We start from the raw sequence: 16664 nt of genomic DNA, 5'->3' as shown, positions 1-16664 counted from the left end.
AGCAGACATTAGGCAGTCTAGGAGGTTCTTAGAGTGTGTGGAGGACAACTTCTTGTCACTGCTGGTAAGTGAGCCTACCAGGGAAGGGACGACACCTGACCTGCTGTTTGCAAACACAGATGGGCTGGTGGGAGATACGGTGTTGGGAGGCCATTTGGGACATAGTGATAATGAAATTATAGAGTTCTCAATATTTGGTGAAATAAGGAGGAGCATCAATAAAACTTTCACACTGGACTTCTAGAGGGCAGACTTTGGCCTCTTCAAGAGACTTACTCAGAGAGTTCCTTGGGAAGCAGCCCTTAAGAACTCCTTAAGGAGTCCAGGAAGGATGGGCATGCTTCAAAACAGAGATCTTGAGGGAAAAAGAACAGACTATGTGCCAAAAGATGAGTCAACAAGAAAAACAACCAGTCTGGATGGGCAAGGAGCTCTTGAAGGAACTAAGGAAAAAAAAGAGAGTGTGTCACCTTTGGAAGGAGGGTAAGATATGTCAGGAAATATTTCAGGGGGTTGCTAGGGAATGTAGAAAAAAAATAGAGAGACAAAAGCCCAGTTAGAACTCAAACTGGCAACTTCTGTGAAGGAAAATAAAAAATATATTTATAAATACATAATGGCAAAATTAAGAGTAAGACAACCTTCGTCCTCTATTAGAAGCGGGAGAGAATTCAATAACTAGAGGTGAGGAAAAAAGTAGAGGTAGTGAACATCGTCTTTGCCTCAGCTTTCAACAGAAACACAAGTTGTCCTCAAGACAAGAGTCCTCTTGGGCTGGTAGATGGTGTCAGGGAGCAGAATAGCCCCCCTGTTATCCAGGAGGAAGCAGTCAGAGACCTGCTGAGCCACTTAGATGCTCATGAATCTAAGATCCATCCTAGGGTTATAAGGAAGCTGCAAAGCCACTCTCCATCATTTGCCAACAGTCCTGGCTCACTAGTGAGGTTCCAGATGACTGGAAACTGGCCAGTGTGACACCCATCCACAAGAAGGGCTGGAAGGAGGATCCTGGTAATTCTAGGCCAGTCAGCCTGACCTCAGTACCTGGTAAGGTAATGGAACACTTTATACTGAGTGCCATCACACAGCACTCACGGGATGGCCAGGGTATCACACCTAGCCAGCATGGGTTTAGGAGGGGCAGGTCATGCTTGACCAACTTGATCTGCTTTTATGACCAAGTGACCCACCTGGCTGATGCAGAAAAGGCTGTCAATGTTGGCTACCTGGACTTCAGTAAGGCCTTTGCCACTGTCTCCCACAGCATACTCCTGGAAAAACTGGCAGCCCACGGCTTGGACAGGAGCACTCTTCACTGGGTTAAGACCTGGCTGGATGGACAGGAGGTGGTGAACAGTGCTGTATCCAGCTGGTGGCCAGTCACTAGTGGTGTCCCCCAGGGGTCAGTGCTGGGGCCAGTCCTCTTTAATATCTTCACTGATGATCTGGATGAGGGGATTGAGTCCTCCATCCCTAAAATTGTAGATGACCCTAAGCTGGGAGCATGTGTTGATCTGTTGGAAGGTAGGAGGGCTCTGCAAAGGGACCTGGACAGGCTGGATAGATATGATGAGTCCAACAACATGAAGTTTAACAAGTCCAAGTGCCGGGTCTTGCACTTTGTCTACAACAACCTCCTGCAATGCTATATGCTGGGGACAGAGTGGCTGAACAGTGTATTGATTGACAGCTGACTGAGCCAGGTGGCCAAGAAGGCCAATGGCACCTGGCCTGCATCAAGAATAGTGTAGCCAGCAGGATCAGGGAGGTCATGCTTCTCCTGTACTCGGCACTGGTGAGGCCGTACCTTGAGTACTCTGTCCAGTTCTGGGTCCCTCAATTTAGGAAAGATGTTGAGATTTTCAAACACATCCAGAGTGTGGAAGAGGCTGACAGCTGGTCTGTGAGCCAGTGGAGTGAGCTCACAGAAGAAGAAATTGATAAGATTCATATTTAACCATGAAGGGAAGAAGAAGACGAAGTTGTTCACATTGGAACTGAGAGAACAGAGATAAACACCAGACACCTGCAGTTAGAAAAACAGAACTATTATCTGTTTGCAAAATTCTTGTAAAAAGCCTGCCCAAGAACAGTGATGCTGACTGCTTTGTACCAATGAACATGATGAGCTGTGTTATTGTAACTAATGAATGAAGCAGGCACCGTGTTGAAGAATGCATAAAAAGAGAATGCGCAGTTATAACAAAAAAAAAAGTCATTTTACCTGTTGCAAGTGTTACTTTGTATGTCATGTCTGTCCCAACAGTTACACCACAGGAGGGCGACGAGGCTAGTGAGGGGCTTGGAACACAAGCTCTATGAGGAATGACTGAGGGAGCTAGGCTTGTTTAGCCTGGAAAAAAAGGAGACTCAGGGGTGGCCTTATCCCTCTCTACAGCTACCTAAAAGGTGATTGTAGCCAGGTGGGGGTTGGTCTCTTCTCCCAGGCAACCACTGATAGAACAAGACAACAGTCTTAAGCTGAACCAAGGGGAGTTTAGGTTAGATATAAGAAATTCTTCACTGAAAAACTGAGCACTGGAATCATCTGCCCAGGGAGGCAGTGGAGTCACCGAACCTGGACACATTTGAAAAAAGACTGGACATAGAACTCAGTGCCACAGTTTAGTTGATGAGGAGGTGTTAGCTCATATGTTGGACTAGATGATCTTAAAGGTCTTTTCCAACCTTGTTCATTCTGCAATTCTGTAAATTTGCACATCAACTGCCAACACTTGATAAACCAATTCCTCATTTCTCTTCCCCTCCACAGCTGGATCTGGGGGTTTTGCTAACCCCTCACACTTCACATCTCATTTCATCCTTTAACCTTCATCTCTTCTTCTCCTTTGCACAAAATTGAAGGAAACTATTTTCAGGTTTGCTGAACTCAAGAATATTTTGGCTGCCAAGCTGCATCAGGAGGAAAGAAAGAAAGTGCATTCATTTGGTCTTATCACAGAACAGATAATAACATTATTGTACATGCAAAGAACTCTGGGCTTGCTTATCTGCAACAACAGAATGACACATGCAAATATATATGAAAGGCTAAAATATCTCAAGCTCTGATAGTTCAGTCAAGAATATTATATCCCCAAAATGCAAACAGAATTATTTACTCACATCAACTGTACTAATGCCTCTTGGTAATTTTCTCGTTTCCTGTAACAAGCCTTACCAGGTTCACTCCTTGGTTTTTAGGGAAATAACCTGAGAAGAAAAGACTTGCTTTCTAAATAATTTTCAGCCTTGATAATGAAAAGCCCTATACCACCTAGACTTATTTACTATTTGTTGTGTTCTGGATCTTCTACACAAGTTAAATTTTTAATCTAATTCAAACCCTAAAATATTTTATCATCATATCCACTGCCAAAAATAAAAGTTAGAACTAATTTGTCTGGTATCCAAAACATGGCCCAAAAGAATGGTTCTCTGTGGGATATCTCAGAAATGCACTGTCCTGTAACCAAAGGTTTGGTTTGGTTTGCTTTCAAGTTCCCAATTCATTCACATTTCCTGCCCTGCCCCCTGCTTGTTTTTATTTCCCATTTTCATTTGGCAATACCTATCCCTCATAGTAAGTTATGTGCGTGCTACCAACCCTAACCTTTTAGAGCATTCTGGTAACAGATTATAGTTCAGAGCTTTACCCTATAGTGGATCAGGTCATTGTTCAAATGCCAGAATAAATAACAACCTGCATACTGTTGAGAACTCATGCATCTGTATTTCTCACGTGGATATCTCACATCTCCATTTGCATTCTCATTACCTTTTCTGTTGTGAGCCCTTGCACCAGCCATCCTGGGGATGGATTTGGATAAAATATACTCAGATAATTAGGAGATCCCAGCAGCAGTGGGGCTATCTTAAAATAATCATTACAGAAAAGTAAATTTGCAATTTTAAGTGGCATGGAAATAAAGCATATAACTCAAACTTTAATATTTTGCTGACCAGCATCATCCATTCAGCCCTGCCCCAAACTCCACCACTTGTGCTTTTCAAGGACACCACCAGACCCTAACGTGATGGAAAACAGCAATCAGGCAAAAGAAGAAAAAAAAAAAAAAACCCGCAACTAACTTTCTGGTATGTCATTGAACTGGCTCATGGTAGGGTGAAGGGAGCCTAGGGCCAGTGCAATACAGGGGACAATAGCCAGGGGCAAGAGGGAGGCACAGGGCAGGACACAGCTCTCCTTTCTCCCTGAGAACAAGCCTTCAGGTGAGCTCTGCTGCCTTTATTATCACCAGCCCGAACTGCCCAACCAGCCAGTCCCTAATTAGTAGCCCGGCTAATCACTATGTAGTGAATAGGTCTGGCAGGGAAGAAGGCCAAGAGCAGCAATGTACCAGGCCAGGAGTCTGTCACTGGGGAAGCTGAGGCTCACAGCCCTACTCCTGCCATGCACACAAGCTCCTAAAAAATTCCCAGTCACCTCTCACCACCAATCTGCTCACAGATCCTTCTGCACAGGAATGTGTCATTAAATCCTCAGACAAGAGCAATTCAAGCCTTGGCTCAAGGTGACGTATAAAATTTTAAGAGGTCAGAAAGACAGTTCAGTTCCTTTGGGTAACAGAGCAGCAGCTTAGTGAAAAAAGTATCCTTTCTCTTCAGGGGGCTGTTGTGAACCACTCTGTGTTCATGTTTCTTTCAGTGTGGGATTGGGCTTTCTTCAGGAAACATGAATAGATATGGAACTGATCTAACACAACCCAATTTTTTCTGTAGATTTCTCATGCAATTATTTTCCTTTCCTTAACTTTCTATTCTGTCCTCCCCTGCAATGTTTGTGAACACTTTTGTTTTTCTTCACTCAATTAATTATCCCTTTTACTTTTTGTATTTTTTTTATTTCTCCCTGCTGAACATGAGGAGGTTTGTAGCTAGAAGCTACAACATTATTTGTTAATGACAAGCTATCTCTCAACAATTACTTTGCTGGCATTTTATTACCTTGTCATTATTTTATCTCCAACAATCTACTGCAGTTTTTGGCTGGAAAGAGAAAGAACAGAACTATAGCTATGCCCTGGAACCCCAACTACAGAAATGCAGAGCTATTCCCAACCAACACACTGCCATTTCCTCCACAGCATTTTACCTTCAGTCACCACTCGATGACTAAAGAGCATCACTGGAAGACCATTAACATGCAAATTTCAGCCCTGGAGACTGAGATATGCTATTTTTGTTTGCATTATTTTGAGTAACACTTGCCAAGGGCACTGAAGAGCATGTCAACTTAATTATGAAAGATGGGTCACTGATATAACTTGGAACAAATAGTTCAGTGAAGAGAGCATAGCATTCAGAAGAGCAGTATTTTTCATTGCACAAAAACATGTCATTATTTAGTACAATGACAACATGAATTTAGGAAAGCCTCTGAGAACATCCTGTCCTGGTGTTTCTATCAATTACTGTTTCAGTCAATCCCCCTTCCCTCTTGTGCAAGGGTACCCAGTTTTGCACCACATCCTGAGCACCAGCACCCATTCTGCAGAACAGACTGTCAGGATGCACTGACCTGTGTGTTTATCATTGCCACATCTGAAGGTTCAAATATAGGACGAAACTTTACCACAGCAAATAATTTGGATTATATTCCTGAAGTTCCATCTGTTGTCCTGTGTCTTATTTTTAGGACAGCAGCCCATTTGCTGGGTGGCCTGAGGCTAAACTCACTTCCAAAGCCTACTCCTGGCTCCAAAAAACCATCTAATCCTTCAGTTATATTCTCCTGTCTCTCCTTACACCTACTTCCCCCCCTAGCACTTCCATCCCATTGCAGATGCCTTCATCAAATCCCCACTCAGAGGCCTATCAACAATAACAAGAAGCATAAAGATTTGACCTTCAAAAGAAATCTCCTAGAAAGATGCTAAATATTGTGAATGTCCCTCAGCGAAAGCAAAAGATGAAAACAATGGCAATTCTCTGGTTTCAGCACTCTAATTGTACAGAGCAGCAAGCCTACAGTGTTCTTCACTGCTGAAACTCCCCTACCCTGCTTACTGAACTGCTGGGGGCTGTAGCTCCATCTAGAAATATTGCCTTAATCCCACTTCCACTGAAGTACCCTGCCCCAAACACAGCATAGCTGCTGCTTCAAATTCTTCCAGCAATTAGGCCGTAAACACTTCAGTCAAGGGAGGAATTCCCTTTGAATTTATACAGTCAATTCCCATCTTCAAAAGAGGAAAACATTGGAAGTATATGGGTTCTTTTTTCACACATACAGGGAAGGGACTGAAAAGAAGCCCCAGTTGTCTCTTGCAAGCACTACAAGTCCTAGATTGCTGGTCTGTCTTTCATATATTAAATACACGACCTGTTTCCATGTGTACTAGCTTAAAAGCTACAGTGAGACGTTCCAAGTTAGAATTACAATTTAATAGGAAAATTAAAATAGAGGCAGAAAACACTGGCTTAAACTGACAGAATCAGGATACAACCTGACACCTGTTAGTCAGGGTGGTGGTAGCAGTCCTATTAAATGGTGGCTGCAATCCTGTTGAAGTGATAGGTCCAGTGGTGGTTATTGAGCTTGTCCTCTTGGAATCCAGTAGATAAGTCCGCCAGTGGTGTTCCAAACCTCAGACTACATCCAGGTAGGAATGTTTGGTTCCACCCCCTGGGTGCAGCATTTCACAATGGGATGATTTAATTTTATCAGTAATGTAGTGAGACTAGATGGCCCATTAGCAGAAGATATCCCCCCTACCCCACGAAGGGAGTAGTCATGAAGGGATGTTTCATGGAAGAGATAAAGAAAACTGTTTTTGACACTGTATGAAGATGGTGATAGAATACATACTTTTGGTTACATCTTACATTGTAACCTAAGACACCAAGCTTTTTTCCTATGGAGCCATGTTGCAATAGATGCAGCTCCATCCACCAGAGTGCTCAGAAAGGCACTCTGCCAAGCAGAGGAGAAATGAGCACCGTCATCTCCTCATCAAAACACAAATGCTGCAGCACAGGCTTTGAGAGAAAGCCCAGAATAACTGAGTGAAATTGCTTTTTTTGGCCCTAGCATATATTCTATCCATTGATTCTTTACAATCTCTTAACATCTCCAAATGACATCAGTCACAGTTAACTTACTGTTAATCCTTAGATTTTTTTATTTAGGGTTGTAAAATTAATCAAGGTTCACAGTAACTCAATATATAAATATCAGCAGAACAGCCAAGCAGTCTTAATCCCACCTTTCATTGATTTATGCCCATAATTTCTGGGGAAAAACTGTTGTTTACTGTGCAACACTAAAACTGTGTTGCTTGTTATTGAGGGATTTCCTGGGCAAGGGTGAGAGTGAGGGAGGAAAGGACAGGTTTCAGGGTGGCTGTTTTGGTGCCTATGAAGCAAATGTATGGTTACTTCCCTCTAGCTTGGGTAGGGTTTTTTGTGTAACAGAATACATTTGGAATTTATTTACTGTAGTTTCTTTCTGATTCAGGACAATCAAAATCAATAGACAAGCCTTCACCATCAGACTGGGCAGGCAAATGCAGTAGCCATTCTGTGTGCAGTGAGAGTTAACACAGCCTGTACCAAACCCATCTTATCCAAACAGGCATTGTTGGATCAGAGAGGATATGGGCAGTACCTGGAAGGTTTAATGAAACAGATGAGGAATGTAAGTCATGGTGTGGGAGGAAGATGGACACACTTCTCTTAGGAGTGGACATGCAAGTCTGAGAGCCAAGTAGGAAAGCAGAAGATCTGAGAGGAGTGGAACTGGCACAGAGAGATGGTATTCCCAAACCTATTGTGCTATTTCAGCCATTCTCATGCATAAGCTTTTTCCATTTCAGACTCCTCCAATGTTGCTGCTGGGGCTTGTGTTTTGCCCCAGACTGTTACAACAAGCCAGGATAAAACATTCCAAATGGAACAGCTTTTCCTGGCTGCTTCAGGCAGGCTTCAGCCACAAGGTGTTTAGATGCAAGCAATGCCTAAACCTTAGGCTATCAGCTCTTTTCTGAGATCATTTTTGCTCGCAGTACCTTCTTAGCCAGCGAAGAGGAGATCTGAGAAAGCTGAAAGAGGTTCTGCAGGCAACTTTATTTCTATGAAGGGGTCCGGCATCAGTCTGAGCACACAGAGTACCAAAGGGATTTTTATAGGGTTGGGGTGCCTTAGAAAATAGACCAATAATATTAGAGATTGAAAACTATCCAATAACTTAGAGGTTTTAGGTGAAGAAGTGACCAATTACTTAGAGGAAAAAGGGACCAATTAGAGCACTAAAAGATAATGCAGGGATCTACAGGGGGCTGAGATGCTTCTAGCATGAGTCATTCTAAGGAAGCAATTTCTCATCTAAGGGATGATTTTCCAGGGAGGCCCTGAAAGGGATTCTGCTTCATCCACACTCCAAGTCCATGCTCTCCACCTTTCCAGCTACCACCAGGCACCAGGGCCTGGCCCAGCTGGAAAAGTCTAACTGTTTGCAGCACAACAGTGCCCAGCCATGTGGGCAGAAGCAACGCCCCAGGGCTCCATACTGACAGCAGTGCTGGGTGTCACCAGCAGCTCACCTGCCATGCCTGAACCTCTGAGAGCACAACTGCAAGACTAGCTACAAACAGAAGCTGCTCCACTGCTTACTTTACTATTCCTACTCCACCCCCTTTTTGCGGGTGTTTCTCATTATTTTCATTCCATGAACACACTGGCAGCACCAGATCCAGCTCCAGCCCACCTCAGCTCACATTCCCATTTCCCCTGGCCATCACAGCCCCTGCTCCTGTGGGAAGAGCAGCAGCTGGGGTTCTGCTCCCATGGCACAGAGCCTTTCAAAAAGCACTAAAGAGAGTGAGCCTGAAAGCTCTGACACTTATCCAGGGCTCTGGCTATGTCCTGAATCTTATAAAATGTTTAGGAAGATTCTGAAAGGTGTTTAGTTTCAGAGTTGGGCTTTTGCCATGCTGGGGCACTGAAGCTCCCCAGAGCCTTATTCCAACCCTTTACCCTTTCCCACAGGGAAGCTGGAGCTCCCACACTTCTGCCCCACACAGTCTTGGATTTGACAAAGCAAGCACTGCAGTGTGACCTGGCAGACTTAACTAAGGCACTCTCGTGCTCACAGCACACTCCTGGCCAATTGGTGCTGTAGTGACAATTGCATCAGCTCCCACACACCAGTAGAGCACACGGCCACCTCTGGATCCTGCAAATCCCTTCCTGTTCTCCCACTGTGTGTTCCCTGGCATCTCTAGGTTACCTTTAGGGAAGACTGATGTGACACTCCTGTCATATACAGATGTAGATACAACATCCCTTCACTCACCCCAATACCAACTTGGGATAGTCATCCAGAAAAGGCTGTAATGTGGAGAAAGAACTGGCTGTCCTGGAGGTATTTCCATACCTCACAATCACCCTCTGGTTTAACTCAGGAGCAGTAAGTCCCTTTACCTACTTGACAGTGCAAGAAGGAAACAGAATCATAGAATAACAAAATATCCTGAGCTGGAAGGGATCAGGATCACTGTGCCTAACTCCTGGACCTTCACAGACACACCAATAATCCCACCCTGTGCCTAAAACTGTTGTCCAAACACTTCTGAAGCATGTTTAATGCTCAACTAGATACCATATAATCAATACAGATACTGGACCTTTTAATAAGCTTATTGCAGTGCTTTCAACACTAGGAAAGGAAATGGTTTATTTGTTCACCTCATTGGACAATAGTCGTTACTAAAACACACAACAACCCCATGGGATAATAACCATAATACGTATGTTACCTACACTGAAGCCCAGTACTATATTTCTTCCAAATCACTGAGTTCCCAGCAAAGACAGGAGAGTTTATTTCACATTACATTCAACAAATCAAATGGGAGTTTTCTCTGTGCTTCCTCAATTTTGTCTCTCTGAATGTGTGCCATCACTTTGTTCAACAGCTGGAAAAAACCAACACAAGCAGACAGGACATGACTTCTAAAGTATAAGTGGGCTTTGAGTAGCCTGATAACAACATACCTGTCTGATGACATTCTGAGAGGCCTTTCTCAAAAATAAGAAACCTCAGAGTTGCAGTATGTTGGTTTTGGATTCTTACTTTTTTTGAAAGATTTATGGAAGCTGTTCTAAGGGTTTGCTTGCTGCAAAACAACCTCATTTCAAATTACATTAAAGCTATAATCTACATATTTTCACACAAGGCCCAGATCTGCTAAAGAGACATGCTCATAAAAGTTTTGTCCATGCTAAAATTCTGATTATGTGCTGAAATCTTTATCTTACAAGAAATTCCATGTGGCTCACTCAGCATCAGACAGATTCTGCTAATCACTCTTCCCAAGGAACCTGATGGTGAAGTACAATCTAGATTGGGTTTCCTGAATCATTCGCAGTAATGATTTTGCTTCTCTTGTTATTTTTAATTTTTGTAAATTGTATTTTATTTACTCAGGTATTTTTTATGTTATGACAGTTGTGGGAAGGCACATGCCCTGGAATATGTCATGGAAAAGATGAATCTTATTATCCAGGGCCACCATACAGCTAAGAACATGCTGACTTTGTAAGTCATGGAAGGAAACTGGCAGTGCATACACATCTGCACTTCAAATTCCTTGGAACAGGGCAGGCCAGTGATGTTAAAAAAACATGTAAAACAGGAGCCAAAAATCCTGGCTAGTCAGAGCTCTTCACCCAGCAACAATTACAGCTCCAGTTCCCTTGGAATCCTGTGCTACAACCTACATATGCTTTCACAATATCCCTGAAATTCCATCCTACCACCTCTAAGCAGTTGTGTCACCCAAAAAGGAACAAGGAAAAAACGGTTAAAACCCTCTTTCAGCTCTGTGTTGAGAATACACTGCAACAACCTTCCCATCAGTCCTAGAAGATGCAGAACATTAAAGGAAGCTATTGTATCCTGTCACAGTCACCAGATGTTCTGAGCTGGAAGGGCCTCACAAGGATCACCAAGCCCAACTCTCAAATGAATGGCTTGTACAGGGATCAAACCTATGGCCTTGGTGTTATCAGCACCATGCTCTGACCAACTGAGCTCATCCCAGACTTATTCCCATTGCCGAGCCAAATTCCAACTACTTCTGGAAGTATAGAAATAGCAGTAAAGCTACCTATATAGCTCATGAAAGCTTTTTTCTACTTTTCTTCAGTTTCCCTAAGAAACACCAATAAGGAATTTTAAACTGAGAATACTTAGACTCCTGCTCATGTTCAGTGTCATGCTTCCCATGCATTCCGGGGCAGTGCTCACATCAACACTTTTCTTTGTAGCTTACTAAAGGTTTACTGTTTACTGGGAATTTAAGGAAGGAATAATTATTCTTGTAAAGAACAGCTAAATTTTAGTGAAAAGCAAATTTCTGCTCAAACAGTGCAGATGCAAGGATCACTCTGCATCCAGAAAAAAAACTCAACTGCATTTCACTCTGGTAAAGAAAACAGAAGGAGCAGAGGCATGTACTGGCAAGTGCACAAACTGGGGTGTTTTATAGCAGAGAGGTGATCAGGAAACTCCAGACACCAAAAGATGGTTGCAAGGCAGAGCTAATCTCAATGATTCCTAAGGAAGTTTACCAAATTTGGCAATCTGCATCATTGTTGGGGGTTAGGTTTCTTTCCTTTTTTTCCTTTTCACTTAAGTTGCTAGAAAACATAAAAGACAGAGCGGGGGGCAGCTGCTATCTCTCTCTCTCAGCTTCAGAGGAGGATGGTCGGAGCTGCTGCTTGGGGAGAGGAATTCGCTGCTGCCGAAGCAGTCCAGCCCAGAGCTGCTGCTTCTGCCGTGGGGTGAGCCTCTGTTTGTGAGAGCAGGCACTGAACTGGGACCTTATGATCACCTGTCTCACTAAAAGAGAGACCTATCAACATCTGCTCGGGTGCCCGGGATCCTGAGCTCGCCTCTCCCTGCCCTATGCTGGGAGCCAGGTCACCGCTGCTTCATCGGCACTGCTTTGAGTTTTCGCTGCACTGTAGCCCTGCACCCCCTACCTGCCGGTACAGCCTACCTGCCGGCCCAGCTTGTTGCTTCCAAGAGTCCTGCTGGGGCACCGGGATTGACTGTCCCCTGGGGATCTGTGAAGCAAAACCTCTCCTGCACCCCTTCCCGCCCGGGCCGAGCCGCCATTGCTGCGTGCCGCCCGAGCCACCTGCGCTGCCCACCGGGAGCCCGCCCGCGCCCCCTGCCGGCTGTGACCGGAACTGCACCAGAGGGAGCGTGCCCGCGGCCGAGAGAAAGCTCTCACTGGTTCCTGGTTCTCTTTTGTTGCTTCTGCTGTAGTAGTTGTTGTTTGTTTGCTTTATTTTACATACTAGTAAAGAGCTGCTATTCCTATTCTCACATATTTTGCCTGAGAGCCCCTTAATTTCAAAATTATAATAATTCGGAGGGAAGGGGTTTACATTTTCCATTCCAAGAGAGGCTCCTGCCTTCCTTAGCAGACACTTGTCTTTCAAAGCAAGACAATCATGTGAAAAAACAGAGATATTTTTGTGAAGCACATAGGGGTACTGCCAGCCAGTGTGTTGAAGGATCTATATGGCCAAACAAACAACAGTTTGGATCTTTATGACAAAGAAAAATAAAATAAAATTCCAATTTAGATAAAATCTGTAGAAAATAGTTAAATCAGATTTGTACAGACACACAGATGACATTTTATATACATGTAGCCCTGCTTAGACACACATCTCTCTTTGTACACACACACACTTCATTCTGCATTTTAACTTTTCTTGGATTTCTCATAGTGTAGACCTTGTCATTCATTGTGACAACAGACATCTGGGCAAAATGATGGGTCAGGAGTTTGTTCCCTGGCTATGGAAATGAAGCCACAAAATATCACATTTTCATATGAGATGGAAGCCTTAATTTTTTGCAAGTTCTGAACTGCAATACCCAAGTTTGCAAACACAATACCATTGAGACATTCAACTGTTGGTGTGTCCCCAATATCAGGGACAGAAACATCTTCTGCAGAGCTATATGCTTTCCCAAAAAAACCTTTCAAGATTAGCTTTTTCCATCCATCAGTCCTTGCTTCATTGTTGTCTTTTCCATCTCCCATCCTGCCAGTTCCTGCAGCTTTCTCATGGACTGTGGCTCCCTCCAGTCCCAGGGGTGCCATGATAGCTCATTTTTCTTAACTCTGCCCAGCTCTCAGTGTAATTCCCATTGGGAACTGAACATAATCTATTCAGTTATGATTAAATTATGTTTTTACTTACACTTCTTGCCATTACAGAATTACCTCAGGTTCATCTTTGAGAGCAGAACAAAGCTAACCACTGTGCACATGGAAGTATTTGTTTTGTAGGATTCTCCAGGATTTCTGAATCCCAGCTGTGCTTGGCAGTCTTAAACAAAATACCATGCTGAATTATTGTGTCACAAGAGGAGCTGGTTAGCCACAAGCACATCCCAGGCAAAAAGCAAAAGGCTCCTCTTCGGGGTTTCCACACCAGCCACTAGCATGGATCTTCAGAAAAACTCCAAATCCCTGTTCCAGCCCCAGCAAGCACAATTCTCCCAATAATGTATGAAACCTTCCAGCCTTGCTATCTTCCAGAGATATCTGGGTGTGCCCACAACAGAGAGGTGGTTACAGAAAAAATTTGAAGTTTTGAGAGATTTTCATTTGACTTTAAACGGAGTTGAAAGATTGAAGGTCTTCCTAGTCATTTCAGTGCTGCTAAGGAGCGCTGGAGGGTTTGAGGTTTGGAGGTTGGTTTTGTATGGAGCTGTCTCATAATCTGTGAATTCATAGAGCTTTCTGAGAAAGGAAGTGCAACTCAAATCATCTGCATAGGAAGATTCCTTTGCATTCCACTCCCTGTGTTACGGCCTTTAGACATTACAGGATTTAGCAATGTGGATGTCTTGCCTTCTGAAGCAATGGAAACCAGTTACAATAATGCATTTACTAATTCCCAACATGGCATTGTTAATCCTGCTCAATTTTACTGCACCATGGCAGAACTGCAGTAAATTAGTGTAAGAACACACTAACACTGCCATAAAATAAAAATTAAAAAAAAAAAATTACTGGGTTAAAAGCAACTAAACCATTTTATGAACCATTTCATTACTGATTCATGGAGACCTTGTCTAATGTGAAACCATTTGATTAAGCATTAACCCTCTCTCTGGGGATACCCCAATGCCAGCTTGCAGGTAGCAGTATTTTTAATAATCTGACAAATTGTCTATGTAGCAATACTGATGAGATGTCAAAAATTGATTTATTTTGCATTCACTGTGCAAGTGCTGAATTGAATGACAATTACTTAATGTAATAATAGCTAGTAGTTTCTGTTAGTATTTTGACTTTCTCCCTGTATTGCAGGTATCCATTCTCATTTTACAGTTCCCTGTAATAGTGATCAGTAAACGAAACGTTTCCATTTTCCTCCTCTTTGAATTGTCCTGTAAAGGACGTCAAGGAATCTATAGAACATGCTATTCAAATCCCACTAGTTATGGAAAAATCAAATTTAAAAAAACATAAGTGAAGATTTAAAAAAATTAAAAAGCTAAAATCACAGAATCACAGAAGAAACTACATTGGAAAAGATCTTTGAGATCATCAAGCCCAACCTACAACCTAATGTATCTTTATCAGCTAAACCATGGCACTGAGTGCTTCATAAATGTTTTTTAAAACAGATTCAGGAACAGCAGTCCAAAGATTAGCTATGACTGCTGTAAGAAGCACATATTTGAAAGTTTGATTTAGTTGAAGGAACTAGAGCATGAGAATATTGCAGCAGTCCAGCACAGGAGAGATGAGGGACTATTGCCTGTGCTGTGCCACTTCCTGCATCCTCACCAGGAGGAGGAACAGGAGAAAAGTCAACACCTTGAGGTACTCTCCTGTCCCATGTAGGTTCATTCCCCCTGCCAAGAAGCAGTCATGTAGCGGTGCTGGGAAATTCCGTGTAGGCAGAAGCTAATGTCAAGGAAAGGCATTTATTTCCTGCCAGATCTAATATGCAAGAGGCTCACATGAATATTGTTCCTGTCTGGATTATCTGCAGCCCAGAGTAGACATGGCTGTCTTCCATCTAATACAAAGTTTCTGAATAATTTGTTGTAAGACAAACTAATTTCACAGCCTGCAGTTCTCTGTCAAGGATTTGCAAATCTGAAATAGCATTTGAGGGAAACTGTTATCAGAACATAGGCAGTACATACCTACTTATCAGCAAATGTTTCATGTAAGAACATTTTCTCTTATATCACATATCTCCAATACCTGTATTTTTTAATTTATTTATATGATCAGGAGTTAATATATTTTATTACAAAAACAATTTTTGATGCTGATAAAGTCAGATTAATTCAAATGTGGTTTCATAATCACCGTCACCAATTTGAATAATTTCACTGAATAAAGCCCTCATCCTTCATAAATTCCTAGTATTTAATTAAGATGTGAGTGGTGGAAAAAGTCCCATGTCCATTGGAAGTGGTGCTATGCAAACAATGCAAATGAATAGTTTGGTCTTTCAAAGAAAAATTAAGACAGAATGTATTTCAAAACAACAAAAAGCCTCTGGAATTTGGAGAAGAGTCATTTAAGGAGCACCAGCTGGAATGCCTCTGGGGTAGGGCAAAGCCACAGCCCTGCCAGATCCAAACTGCAGTGTATGTGGTAATGTAAATTATTATAGAAGAATTAAAAATATATCACTTCTACCTGGTAAGGGGTAGAAGAGTAGACTCCCACTGGGAAATTTCTCACCCAGAAAAAAGAATTTGGTCATGCAAACTATTAGGAAACCAGGAAGGAAAGCACAGCAGCTATCCCAGTCAGTTTGTTGACATAGCAGTTTGCCAAGGAAACTGAAAAAAGAGAATTTTCATTGCAGAGAATATCCAGAGAATATCTTTGTAATGTGTCACTTGTGGCAATCCAAGAGATAAAGAAGACCAAATTTCCATGTGCAGTTGAATTAGAAAAAAGAACAGTAAAAGCAAAAGTAAGGGGTCATTTATTAATATAATTGTCTAAAAAGGGATTTCCAGATATAAAATGCTAGGTTGAGCATTTTGAAATGTTCACTTTCTAAAGTAATTTTTACTCTTAACACAACCTCCAGTGATACAAGAAAAAAATGGGAATGTAGATATTTATCTGGGGACTTTTATCAGAAGCCTCCAAGGAGAAGGAGTTTCTATTCACTTCTATTGCAGAACTTCACCAAGTTTTATATCTGCACAGATTATGGAATTAGCATTAAAAAGTTACCTGAAAATGTCTTTAAACAGAAGAAACAGAACTGTTGGACTTTGAAGTCACCTTAATTTCATAACTGAATATGCAATTACTATCTGCCCATAAATAATGAAAGGTAACAACAGTGTTAATGCTACTGGGAATAAACTTTTGGGAGCATTCACACAGAGAGGTGAAATGGGTGAAAACCCATTTAAAGGTTTACACAAAAATCAAAAGAAAATAGTAAGTTACTGCTAAGCCTCCATTCTGCCTAGACTTGTAAGGAACAGCTCTTTCCTTAGACAAGAGTTAGCATTTAAAACAACTGAAGAAAATACATTAAGATAAGATTGCCAAATCTGATATGTTTTATTCTCTGTGCCTAATAACAAATGAAAAATGCAACAATCCTTAAATATAAAC

The 16664-nt window shown here is 42.2% G+C and overlaps 1 long non-coding RNA gene across 1 annotated transcript in view; it reads right to left on the bottom strand.

Moving 5' to 3' along the window:
- LOC130254861 (uncharacterized) overlaps nt 1–12256 on the bottom strand; it is a 34231-nt gene extending 21975 nt beyond the window's left edge. The window contains exon 1 of the long non-coding RNA XR_008840826.1: nt 12027–12256. This is a non-coding gene — a long non-coding RNA (uncharacterized LOC130254861). The remainder of the gene's footprint in view (nt 1–12026) is intronic.
- Nucleotides 12257–16664: the final 4408 nt, after the last annotated feature.

Source organism: Oenanthe melanoleuca, chromosome 6 (genome assembly GCF_029582105.1).
Source record: "Oenanthe melanoleuca isolate GR-GAL-2019-014 chromosome 6, OMel1.0, whole genome shotgun sequence".
NCBI lineage: Eukaryota > Metazoa > Chordata > Aves > Passeriformes > Muscicapidae > Oenanthe > Oenanthe melanoleuca.
This window is presented reverse-complemented; position numbering and strand designations above follow the sequence as displayed.